We start from the raw sequence: 12,469 nt of genomic DNA on the forward strand, positions 1-12,469 counted from the left end.
TTTATGTTTTGCTTGCCATTTAGAAATCAGTGAAAACTTCGATGAATCTGATCGTGTGTAGAAGATTGGTGTCCTGATATTCCCTAGTGATTGTGTTTCATGTACGGATGATGTGGAGTCTAGGGATCATTTATTCTTTGAATGTTAGTTTTAATAAGGCTTCATGGAAGGACTCTGGCTTTTCATCGGGTCAAGTGTACCAATCGAATTTCATTTTGGGATACTGAGCTTGCTTAGGATGCCAATTTGCAGAGGGAAATCGCGTTTAAAGCATTAAGTTTAAAGAGTTGTTTTGGTCGTTGTTAACTTATCACATTTTGGCCTCCGGCATGTTGACCAGAACGAACACACATAGGCATGTCCATTGGCTTTGCTTCCTTTGTCATCTCTCCTCAGGTGATTAGTCTTGACATTAGGTTTGAGATGCTTAGTTGTTGTTCTACAGTAGGTTTGGAAGCTTCGAACATGTGGATTTCACCATATGGATTGTTCTCCTGAACCTTTTATCCCTTAAGGTGAATGTGTGTGTTTCCTTTTGCGGGTTTGGTGTTTGGTTGCAATGTTGTTTTTATGTTTTTTGTGTTTTATTTGGTTTATGCCTTGACCTCACGCTAATGAGGTCGCTCTTTCTTTTGAGCAATACAACTACCTTATTGTCAAAAAAAAAATTAAAAAAAAAGCATAATAAAGTCTTCTTTTAATAAGTGAGTTTTTTTATAGATCTTTGGAAATATCACAAATTATGATTGTATTCCACATTCTACAAATTATTGGCAAATAATATTATTATCGAACTTTGAAAGTTTTGTGATTCCAACCAAACATTCAAAACAAGAAAGAAAAGCGGTTTCAATTAAAAAGAAAACGAGGCCCAAGAAAGCACAAATTTTAAAAATCCAACCCTTTGAAGTATGGTGTTAGTTGTAATTATTACACTTAAACTTCCAATTTTAAAAATTGAACTCAAAATTATTATAAAATATGAAATTGTGTCAAAATTAAACTTTGCCCAAAACATTATACATAATTGTATAAATAGTAACATTTAATATAAGTTTAAGTGCTCAAATGTTTATCATTTGTTGTGGGATTTCACAATTTTTATCAATTATTGTTAAGTTTGAGGGATCCAATTTTAATTGTTAAAAATTATAGAAGAAGTTTCAAATGTTTTACTTGATTCATAAAAAAAAGTTTTTTTTGGGGGGGAAATATAATTAAGAAAAAAGAATAAATGTAATTGTAACTATCAGTATATTTTTTGCAATTCTAGTCCAAAAAAGAAAATCGAAAATTCCCCAATTGTCGAGGGTGTTGAGAATTTTGAAAATATCTAAAGTAATGGGGCCGAGTGTAATTTACCAAATTCAAATATCTCTTATTAACAATCCATCGTAGAATTCATATACCGGGTAGAAGAAAAACTTAACGGAGAAATGGCGGCAATATCTCGCCTTGCAACTGCAGCTCCTCGCACTTCACTCCTACCTCCTTTTCAAAATCGCCGTGTTCGATCTTCTCAAGATTCCACTCAACTTTCTCTGCACTTCTCCCGTTAGATTCTTCACTTCCTCGCCACTACTGCTGCTACACGATTCTTCCGATTCCACTCCTCGAGGTCATCTCACGTTATTTCTTTTTTCAATTATTGAATGTCAAATTCATATAAATGTGTTCATATATTTGACTGTGTTGCTGGTTTCTGTCCGGTTGTATATAATTTAGAAATTCTAGTTCTTCGGTGACGGTTTATGCATCGAGTTTCGAGCATTGTTGGAGACCTTCTCGACTATCTCAACGAATCCTGTATCGAGTTTCATACGACAGGTATTGCATATTCTATTGTTTGATTGTATCATGCTTGATCGCTATGTCTTTTTTGGTGCTCTCTCTCGATTTTTCGGACTAGGAGTTCCTTCTGTCGTATTTACTGGCTTTATGAAACCCTATTTTTTTATTAGTCGCTTGCAGTCTTGCTAAGCTTTTTATTTCTTGTTAGAGTGCATTTGGATATAATTTATTGTTAATATTGTTTTGGATTGACGCTTTTCGTTTATTTCGTTAAATTCACTTCTCAACTCTTGTGATGATTTCGCATTTCTTATCTGGAATTCTTGATGGCTGAAATTTTACGTTTACTTTTGATTCCCGGACATTCTTGCTTGATAGTCAATTGTGATACTGATACCTCTATTATTTTTTCTTTTCTTTCCCCCACTTTACCCCAGCTGAAGCGATAACGGCAATTTAGTTGCTTGCGTTTTCATTTGCTAAACGAGGGATGAAGTAGTGGACTTAAAGCCGGTGAGATGCTAATTTTCTGTTACACGAAATATGTCTTTTTTGGATTTTGCCTTTCCATTGGAGAAAAAGTGAGTTCAAATGATAATTTCTTCTTAGTTTTCAGATCTGCAAATGATTCCTGCCGTATTTGTATTTTAAAAATTTCTTTGGCTTATGAAACTTACAGTCAAGAAAGACTATGTAGTTAACCAAGAAAACCGCTGTTTTAACTCGTGAGTTTTATTCCCTTTTGATAACTCGATTTTTTTTACCTTGGATGGTTTTGAATGTTTTCGTCTCCTACGATATTTTGCCTGTTTTAGTGATTGACAAAACTTCTATCTGTTTTGACAGGTCTAATTGTCCCTGGTGTAATGGATCTCTATGTTATTTGCTGCCCACACAGATAGCCCATTGGCCTATAAATTTAAAGCCCAATTGTCTTCGTCAAACAAGTGTAATTGTAATGGTCAATGTCAGACATCCATGGGGTGTGTTTGTTGGCGATACTTGTTTGATAGAAGATTTGAGTTTTGTTGCTGGGAATGTAGTTATAATAGTAGAGGTGCTCGGTGTTTATGGTTCATTTTTGCAAACCAAAACTTAGTCAAAGTCAAGAGAGGCCTATATTTAGCGAATTCCGACCTTTGGCAATTCATTCTTTGACCTGGTTTGTTACTCTCATTGTTATTCTTTTTGAATTTTCTCCTTTCACTTCGTATGTTGACCTGTTCTCAATTTTGTTTTTTTTTTTTATATTTGGAATTTTAAAGAAAATAATCAAGTTCATTGATATTATTTGAAAGGTCTGTTTTTGCGGAAACTTTATAAGAAAAAGGAGACTAAGCACTGCACCAATTGGGAGCAAAACATAATCCTTTATACAACCATAATACATTAAAGGAGGGAGATTGGGTGTAGCTGCTCATAGGTGCCCTTTTTTCTAAAAAGGCGATTCATTCATTTTTGTGGTCCTTGCCTACGCTTTTTGATAACCAAAAGTACATCATTGATATATATACACTATTTGTACGTTTCTGAGTTTAGTGGTTCATATATTACAATCCATTTATGTAAACTTTTTGGAGGATAAGATTTTACAAATTTTTTGCCTAATATGGCGCTACACAGAATCTTTGGATTTTATGGTTCTCTAACATATTTATATAGTTTTGTTTGTCCCTGAAGTTGAGAGGACTGATGTGTTTGGATAATTATTATTTTATTGCTATATTATACATGATATGTTTACATATTCTAAAATGTTTTTGGTGTTTTAACAATATTCCATAACGTTTTGGCGTGTTTAACTTTTGGAACCAACAAGAATAATATCGACTTTCTAAATGGTGTCAAGAAAAGAAAATGTTTGACTCTCTAAATTGAGTAATCAGGAAAAGAGCAATGTGTTTTATTTACTATTCCCTTTTTCCTTCTTGTCATGCGTGATCTTGGTTTCTTCAGCCACAGTGAATCAGGAATGGGTTTAAGCCAAATTTAGAAAGTCAATCATTTATTATCCGTTGGCTAGGCAGACGGAAGACCAAGACAATCTCTTGAGTCGAAAGATAAAGACAATGAGTTCTTTTTTGAAAGGATGCCCTACATCCCACTTCTGAAACATGGTATATTGTTTTTATATCACCGTTTTAACAACTATAGTGATTAGTATTATAATATTTTTTAAAAAAAAAAAAAAGAAAAAAAAAAGAAAAAAACATCATACTGCACGCCAGAATTGAAGCAAATAGATCACTAAGCAGGTTTCCTAATGACAGGGATGCTGAATCCCTAGCAATGAATTTAGAGATGGCCTTTTGAACTTGTACATCTAGGCTACAGTATTCAAACTAATCGAGTATATGCCCTGATAAGAATATTCTAAAAGAAAGTATATAGAGTAGACGCATATTCCAATGCTGCATCAGTGCGTCTTCTTGAATCAAAGTTTTTCGCGTCCTTGAGAAACATAAAGCACAAACCTTTCTATTGTGCAAATAACAATATCCTAATGAATACCATACATGGTATGTTAAACTGACGTCTTCTTTTTAAATTTTAAATCACATAGCACAAGCTCACTGTGGAGCGTGGATAACTAAAGGAAAGTGTAAGTAAATATACTTCTCGTATAATCTCTCTTCTTTTAAATTATTCTTAAGATTTAATGAAATTTCTTATACATGTAGATCGATAAATTGATAAGAAATCAATTTTTTTTATTAACTTTTAAGATTAAATAGTAACATAATAAAAGTTCACACTTAATTTTCAATAGTTTTTCCTTGATAGAGACTAAATTGTTATCAATTTCAAAAATTGTTTACTAAAATTTAGAGACTAAATTATCACAAATTTTAAAATACATTGACTAAATCGTTACTAACTAAAGTTCAAGGACTAAATTATTATTTTAGTAAAAGTTTAGAGACCAAAAGTAATTTTTAACCATAAAAGAATGTTCATTCTGATTCTTGTATGTTTATCTTTTGTTCATTTCGATCTATGAACTTTTTTAAAATAACCATTTTGATCCTCTTAAAAAGTTAAATAAAAATAAAGAGACCAAAATGATTACTTGAATATAAGAACTAAAATGGATATTTTGAAAATATATGAATCAAAGTAAAAAATATAAAAACAAAATGAACCAAAATTAAATGAGGCAAAATAGTATTTAAACAAAATATTGGTTGGAAGCATAAATCGTCTGCTTCCCTGTCCACTCAAATCTGAAGAATTTACCTAATATAAAGTGCCACGTGTACCCTTTAAAACGTGGAGGCCCCATCTTTAAGCTTGTGTGTTGAAGAAGCTACAAGCATCGTAGAGAATCAAAGTTAATTATTTTTCTTGGAGTCAAAGTCCAGCAAAGATTAGATGTCATCTTCTACTCATGATGGCCAATCTCTTATTCCAAACTAACTCATTAACTACAATTTGTTGATTTGATTGTTTAGAATTATTTTTAAATCTCATAAACTAAATTAGTTTTCAATTTTTTTTTTTTTATTGAATTTCAAACCTCTTTAAATGATTTCGGATTTGAATGCACTTTTTTTCAGTACACACCTAGAAAGAAATGAAATAATCACATCCAATTTGAAGTTTAAATTTTAATCCTCAATATAAATGGAAAATGACTTCTTAACAAAAAAAAAAAAAAACTTGATACTTAATGTTTTCATAAAATGAATTATTTGGAGCACATCTGTCTGTAAAAATGGAGGGATTTGAACCTCTAATTTCTTGACGTGCAAAGAAAAATTATACGAAAAATATATTAAAATTATACGATATGTATTTGGTTTAAACTCTATATTGGTTCCTGAATTTTTAAATATATTTATTTTGGGTCCTTAAACTTTTAAAAAATGTTTTATTCTATGTTACTTGAACTTTTAAAAAATGTTTAAATTGGTTTCTGTCCGTTAGCTTAACTCTTAACAAAAAGTTGAGGTGACTAATATTTTTATGACTAATTTGCCAACTAATTAGTCACCCAAAAAAATCTAGGCTTTTAAATTCGAATTAGAAAGTTAATTTTCCTTTTAGATTTAGTCATTTCTCGAAGTTACTTTTATCTGTTCTTTTCAGTCCTTCTTCCTTATCTTCTTTTTTTAGTGATTGATTTATTGAAGTAATATTTATAATTATTTTTCTATTATGAGTTTTTTGTTAACAAAAATTTAACATGTTACCTTCTGTACATGTGTATATATAAGGTGTTAAGTATTTCTTTAGTTCAATGAAGAATGAGGGAATTATCTCTTTATAAAAATTATGTTTTAATGTGGTATCATTTGATTTTATTTACTTCAAAATTTTTTTCTTTGTTTAAGTTTCTGGATTTTCTTTGGATTTTGGCGAGCCTTTGACTAACAATTTGATAAACTGATAACAATTTCATCAATCATCTTCGTCTCAAACTCTAATTTATGCCTGGGATGATTGCAAATGTTGCAATCTTTCTCAGGTTTCTTGTCATTATTATCATTCGCACAATCTAAGTAGCTCTATAAGAAGGAGAAAACGCTGAAACCATGGAGAGAAAGAGCTAGGTATTCATTTTTTTTTTTTTTTTTTTTTGGAGGGAGGAGGTTGTATAATAGAAATTGTCAACCTAAATAAGGAATTAGAATCCTAAATTTTTTTAGCCTAAATTGATCAGCTTATTTTGGCATCCTAGTCAAGTGAGTGAGAGCTTAATCATAAAAAAATATAAATTATCTCAACCTTCTATTAAAGAATTAACAAAATCTTAACAACATGGATAAATTAAGCAATTTTTAAAAATTTAGGACTAAAATAGACGTTTTTGAAGTTTAGAGACCAAAATAGAACAAGAAAGTTCAGGGACCAAAATATGATTTAAACACTATGTTATTTTATGGATAAAAAATATGGTTAAGTATTTAACTTTACAAGGATGATTCAATAGGTCATTTCAAGGGAAGTGAGTTATTTAGCTAGGTATGGAGGTTAACCCATAGATCAACCATAAGGACAAAAAGAGATCAACTCACAAATTGGATTAAGGGATCAATAAGCAACATGAGGGCCCATCCATAAGGTTCGCCATGGAAGTCTAAAAGAGTACGTGAAGGTCATTCTTATGAGTCGGCCATGTGCCTTATGAAGGCCTACCCTTGGGGTTGGCAATGGTGGACAAGATATGCTGAAGTGTTTTTAAACACTAATTTCGTAGCTTGGGTTCGCCAATTCATAACAATCAAGTAATTAATTCAATAATGGTTAAATTAAATATCCAAGAGATTAAGTAGCCAAGTGACCATTACGAAAATCACTTTTCTAATATAATCAAAAGGGCTCAAGACGTTTGAGGTATTTTGAAAACACATTGAGTTCTCCATTTGTTTCACCTCTTCTAAACTATTAGTGACTTGATTATCGAAATGTTGTGACCAAACACCATACTGATAGAAAGTTTTCTCTATTATGCAAAGCAGTTGTTCAATCCTCCCAAATATTACAAATTCACAGTTGGTAGCTAATTTCGGTATCAACACGTAACCACAATTGTCTATTATGTTAGCGCGTTTCAGTGCCAATTTTTTTTAAATATATTGAATTTGTATATTATAATATTAAATATCACTTACAATTTATATTAAAAAATACAAAAAGATTGATAATTTAAGGAGACATGTGTCTCTCACCTCTACGTGGATTTGATATTAGTTGTACTAATGTTCTTTTGTTTATATTAATAGTAAAAGATATTTTTTATTTTTATTTTTTAAGTTTAAAAGATATTATTGAAACTTTTGCAAATTCAGATATATTTTTTGAAACAAAGTACTAAAGATTTCGATTCAAACTAATAGTAAGAGTATTTTTTTAAAGTTTAAAATATTATTACAATTTTTGAAATTTAAAGAAAGTTTTGTAACAAAAGTGCAAAGGTCAATGTTATTTTTTATAAATTAGCAAAACCTAAATAATGCGGATACAAATTATATGGAGATATAAAATAACAAAAAATAAAATGTTATTGTTGGTTTAATAGAAAGAATGTTAATACTTAAATTATTAACCAAATCTTTTTCAAAGTTTGCTTTAAGCAATAAAATATTGATTATATATTTTAATTATTATTTCACTTTTATGTACTAGATTTACATGAAAGACGTTTGTCGTGAATCATCATAATGATCAAGCTCTCCTTTAATGAGAACTTTCTGTTCATTTTCTGCTTTTTCTTTTTAATTATATTTACTCATAGCAAATTATATTTGTTTACTTTTAAAGGTTTTGTCTTCTAAAAGTGCATTTAAACTCTATTTAAGGTTTGAAAAAGCGAAAAAAAAAAATCAAAGAGAAAAAGATTTCTTTTTAGTGTTCAACATGTTTTTTTAAGTACAATAGAATAGGGGATTTGAACCATAGATCTCTTAGACGTTAACACATCTATATGTCAGTTGCATTGCTTTATACTCGCTTTAACTTTAGAGGTTAACATATTGCTGGAATTTAATAGGCTAAATTATAGAAAATATCCCTTCCTTTTGTATTGTGTTTCAAAAATATTAAGCTTTCAAAAGTTTCAATAATATCATTAAACTTTGGAAAAAAAAAACAATAATAATAATTCTAAAACAACTTGGTAATTTTAGATGGAAATCTTAGGTGCTTTGTTTAAAAAATACATCTAGAGTTTCAAAAGTTTCATGAGGACTCTTAAATTAACTTAAAAAAAAGTTTTTTTTTTTTAAAAAATACATTTATCATTAATATATGGACGAAAATCGTTAGTACTTCATTTCAAAATTACCATTGAACTTGCAAAGTTGTATTAAAACCATTAACCTTATTTTTAAAAAATTAAAAAATACTCTTACTATTAGTATATAGACGAAAACCGTTTATCTACACCCCATGAATCACCTCTCTCTCCTCTACTTCAAATTTATGGTCTTTCACTTCCCTATTTCTAATATATTTTTTCTAGAATTTCTTCATCAATTATCTTCTTCTTTCATTCATCAATCTCTAAAACTTTCTCATTCTCCTCATTTTTATATCTTTTCTTAAATATCAAAACTTTAAATAAACAAGAAGAGTTCTCTCATTTCCGAACACGCACAAACATAAATATAAGAAATTTCAAAAGTTAAATAGCCAATTTTCTTTGAAGTTATGCCTTGAGTTGAAAAATAGCCGATTTGAAAACAATTCATATTTTTTCATCATTTTTTCCATTTATCCAATTTATACACCAATTTTTCCAACAACCAACATCTTGCAACACCCCAAAATTAAAACCTCCATTCGAAACTCAACAAAATATTGAATCACTAAATACAAAAAAAGAAGACCGAAAAAAGAATATCATCTTTGTTCATGGAACCCTCTTTAAATGAGCACAACAAATAAACTAATTTAAACTTAAAAATGGATCAACAAAATCTTCATCACTACAAATTTAGTAATGAACATGTTTTCTTTCTTTTCTATCCTAGTAGTTATCCTCATATTTATGGCCTCAATTCTCACCTGTCTCTTTTTTTATGTATTAAACCCAAAGAATGTATTAACTCATACTCAACTACATATTAACATAAAATGTTATAAAGTTAAGTCTCCAAATCCTTTGATGATTACATTGTTCTTCTCTCTACTTGCTATAGCTTACTTAAGAAGAGAGAGAGAAAAAAAAAGAAAAGAAGTGTTAGATCATATATTGAAGTAGAAGAGAGAGAGAATGGAAGAGGGAGGTGACGGTCATATATTGAAGTAGAAGAGAGAGAGAATGGAAGAGGGAGGTGACCCCTATGGGGCGTAGATAAACAATTTCGTTTCATCTTCTATTTTCTATTTTTTTTTTTAAATCCATGAATGTCCAAACCAACTTAAATCCTAGATAGGTGACTATTATAGATTGAACCAATGACTTCTTAACCTTTTGACAAGGGATGTTCCCTTTTTTACCATTAGGCCAATTCACGATGACGTTTAATTTTGTATTTTCTGTTTGATCAAAGATTAAAAGTATTAACGTAACTTTTAAAAATTCAATGTATTTCTAAAATGAGATTAGATGGTTTTCATCCATATACTAAAGATTAGAGTAATTTTTTATACTTTTTTTTTCAAGTTTAAGAATATTAATTAAACTTTGAAAAGTTTAAAGATATTTTTGAAATAAAGTACCAATTGTTTCCATCCAAAATTAATGGTGATGGTATGTTTGAATTTCACATTTCTTTTTAATGTTAAGGATATTATTGAAACTTATAAAAGTTGAAGGATATTTTTAAAATAAGTACAAAGTTAATAAGTATATCTTATGATTTAGTTGATTTTAAAGGATCTTTTAAAGCTATATCATCCAAATGATGCATTTTTGAGTGAATTAGATTAGAGTTAACAATGTAATTTTAAAAGGATGTTTATTTTAGTATATCAATTAAATGTATGTGGGTTTAATCTTAATTTACAAATATATTGACAACATAATTAGCTCAAACTTAATTCCAATTAAGAGTTTAGAGGTTCAAATCTATCCCCCTCTATTGTTGAAGTAAAAAACAATTCACAAATATTTTGAAGGAAATTATTAAAATCATTTTTAGTTACAATTTTCATATTTTTAGATATTATTTCAAATTTTGGTCAACTTAAAAAAAGTAGATGAATATCTAAATTAAAATTGTTTCTAAAATTTTTGGATTCTTCCATATTCTACCCACTTTGATCAAAATCTTGTGTTGTTGATAAGCTTTGAAGTTGAGATTTGAGAATGATAAAGAAATTGATAAACTTGATATATTTAAAATAAAGATAAAGCTTTTCAATAATACAACATGAAGGGGCACTTTCACTAAAATTTGAAATATTTATTGAAATGTCAAAAATGCCCCTAGACTCAAATCAAAATGTCCTTTCCTTGGTGGTGTTATTTAATATAGCTAGTATATGTTGCTATTATTATTGGTATATATATGAAACAAATTTAGTTATATATCGAAATATTATTGAAAGTGACGACCATAGTTTTTTCCCATATTGAATAATTGAAAAATCAAATACAATATATGATTTTAAAAGCCTTATTTTGGTTAATTTTATGTTTCAAAATCATGTTAGTTTTTCTGTCAAAGAGAATAAGAAAAAAAGAAAAAAGAATCATGTTGGTTTTTGTCAACTACTCTCTCTCTATAAAAGAAAAAACATTTTGATTTTTCAAATTAAAACAATTTTAATTTTGAAATTCCTTTTAAAATTAACACCAAAATCAATTTGATTAAAATTGATTTCAAATAAATTAATTGAATTTTCAATAAAATTCAATTTTAATTTAATTTTTCAAAAAATAAATTTAAATAAAATTGATTTTCTAAATTTGAATTTTCAAAAAATTCAAATTTTCAATTTTAGATGAAATTTATTTAATTAATTAAAATTTTTAATTAGTTCTATTAATTTAATATCAGATATTAAATTAATTAAACATTAATTCCACAATCGAGAATCCCTATTCATGTAATGATATTTAAATCGAATTTAAATATCAACTAATTCTCCAATTTCGTTTAATTCAATAATTAAACAAGTAATTATATCGCATATAATTACTAATTCCCTTAATTCGAATTTGAATGTTTCAAATTAACTCATCACGCTATTCTAAGGTTTATTTAGTTCGTGAGCTAGTAAGAGGACTTAATGGACCTACATATCATGCATGCACTTTCCTCACTCTGTAGATATATTGTGTCCACTCGATATAACCATGATTAGTAAGTTAACCCTTTACAGGTTGTTTGTAATAACGGTTGAGTCAATAGTTGTTGGCGTACCAAGGGGGATCTTTCGATCACTCTGTTAGATCCAAGGCACATCTTTATCAAGCTCTCGAATTATTTTATATTTTAATAGAATATCAGAATTTTTTTTTTCTAAAAAACTAAAAAAATGTACCCTCGAGATTATATGTTGTTCTTAAGTCCCACTGATCCTCTAATGAACAATTTATTTGAGATCCAATCATCAAACCGAGTCCTTTTCATGCCAATGAGAGACTGGGACCCATTGTTCAAGATCCGGAGTCAGCATTTAAGGGAACAATCTCTCTACTATCCCTAAAAGTGGGTAGGAGTGGATTCTGTCTTGCACCCTATGTTCCCAGTTATCTACTCGATCTTACCCTTGAAATGGGATGCTTATTGAACCGGCATTGTTGAGCCAACCCTCACCCATGCAAATCTAAGAATAATCCCGAATAAACAGAAGTTCATAGTTACCTCAGAATTAAGGTCAAGTTATCTAGGTCATCGCTCTGAAATAACAGTCTTAAACAGTAAACAACGTTATAAAGTAAAAATGACTTATTTCTTGGTTCAATCTTATGCAAACTCTTTGCGTAGGATGCTCCCGCTCATGTCACCACATGAATGAATCAGGATCACTTCGTTTATAGCAGCACCTTACAACAAATTGTAACAACTACAGTGTGAGCGACTTTCAATAGTGTTACCAAAATAAGGTACCCAACCTTATTCGTATACTATAGATAATTTTGACTATTGATTCGAACCTGATCCACTCTTATGTCTCCACATAAAGTTCAAGTACTCATGTAATAGTCATGAATCTTAAGTTTATTAGATTTATTTCTAAAACGAAATGAACAATTCATATATTCAATAACTACTTTATTGAA

The sequence above is a fragment of the Benincasa hispida genome, chromosome 2 (assembly GCF_009727055.1).
Source record: "Benincasa hispida cultivar B227 chromosome 2, ASM972705v1, whole genome shotgun sequence".
NCBI classification, from domain to species: domain Eukaryota; kingdom Viridiplantae; phylum Streptophyta; class Magnoliopsida; order Cucurbitales; family Cucurbitaceae; genus Benincasa; species Benincasa hispida.